Source organism: Elephantulus edwardii, unplaced genomic scaffold, assembly GCF_000299155.1.
Source record: "Elephantulus edwardii isolate Elephantulus edwardi_28Jun2011 unplaced genomic scaffold, EleEdw1.0 scaffold07665, whole genome shotgun sequence".
Classification (NCBI taxonomy): Eukaryota; Metazoa; Chordata; class Mammalia; order Macroscelidea; family Macroscelididae; genus Elephantulus; species Elephantulus edwardii.
Window position 1 is genome coordinate 1 of NW_006407415.1, and position 812 is coordinate 812.

The window sequence follows — 812 nt, forward strand, 5'->3', positions numbered from 1 at the left end:
GGGGGCCCTCAGCTCCCGGGGCGTCCAGGACCCGCGGTGTCCTTTGCCTCAAGGGTTTGTCTGGTGCTTTCTAACCGGTTTTTCCAAAGAGGCAGAAGTTGAGTTTTTAAGTGCCCTTGAATTCTAACCCTCCACTGCATATTTCCTTTCAGAAAAGAAAGTAGATTCCCTTGGAGAGGTCACTTTCTAATAAATATATCTTTACTATTTTATGCTTTTAAAAAAGTAAATCAGACCTTTGAATTTCGAGCTTGATGGCACACAGGGCTCGACAGTTTTCAGGACCCATCCCAGAGGGCCAGGGGAGGAAGTTTCCGTAGTGTAGTGGTTATCACGTTCGCCTCACACGCGAAAGGTCCCCGGTTCGAAACCGGGCGGAAACAGTTCTATCCCTCAACTCTTTTCTTTAGTAAGTGGTGCTTTTGGTAGCAAAGGGGGAAGAATGCCTGTTCCACCTTTGTTTCCTTCACTACGCACCTCCTCTATCTAAGCTCTAGAAATCATATCTCCTTCCTTTGCTGCAGGTCAGACTGGATACTTGGCTACAACTTGTAACCACAAGACTAGGCTTTATATCTGAATTCCCTTGAGGTCCTTTTCTGTAGCCGAATCTTCTCTACCAGCTGCCATTGAAAATGATACTGTTTCTCAAAGTCAAGAAGATCTTTGCTGTGAAACCCACTTGTCTTCCCTTCACCCAGGGCACAACGTGGACGGGGTTGACGTGCATGACTGACCCAAAGAAAGCAATCGGAGTCCTCATGTGGACCCTGATCCTAAGACACAAAATGAATGAAGAGTTTCATGCCCTA

General features: G+C 46.6%; 1 non-coding gene across 1 annotated transcript; it reads left to right on the plus strand.

Moving 5' to 3' along the window:
- Positions 1 to 310: 310 nt before the first annotated feature.
- On the plus strand, positions 311 to 383 carry TRNAV-CAC. The gene has a single exon. It is a non-coding gene; the product is annotated as a tRNA-Val (tRNA).
- Positions 384 to 812: the final 429 nt, after the last annotated feature.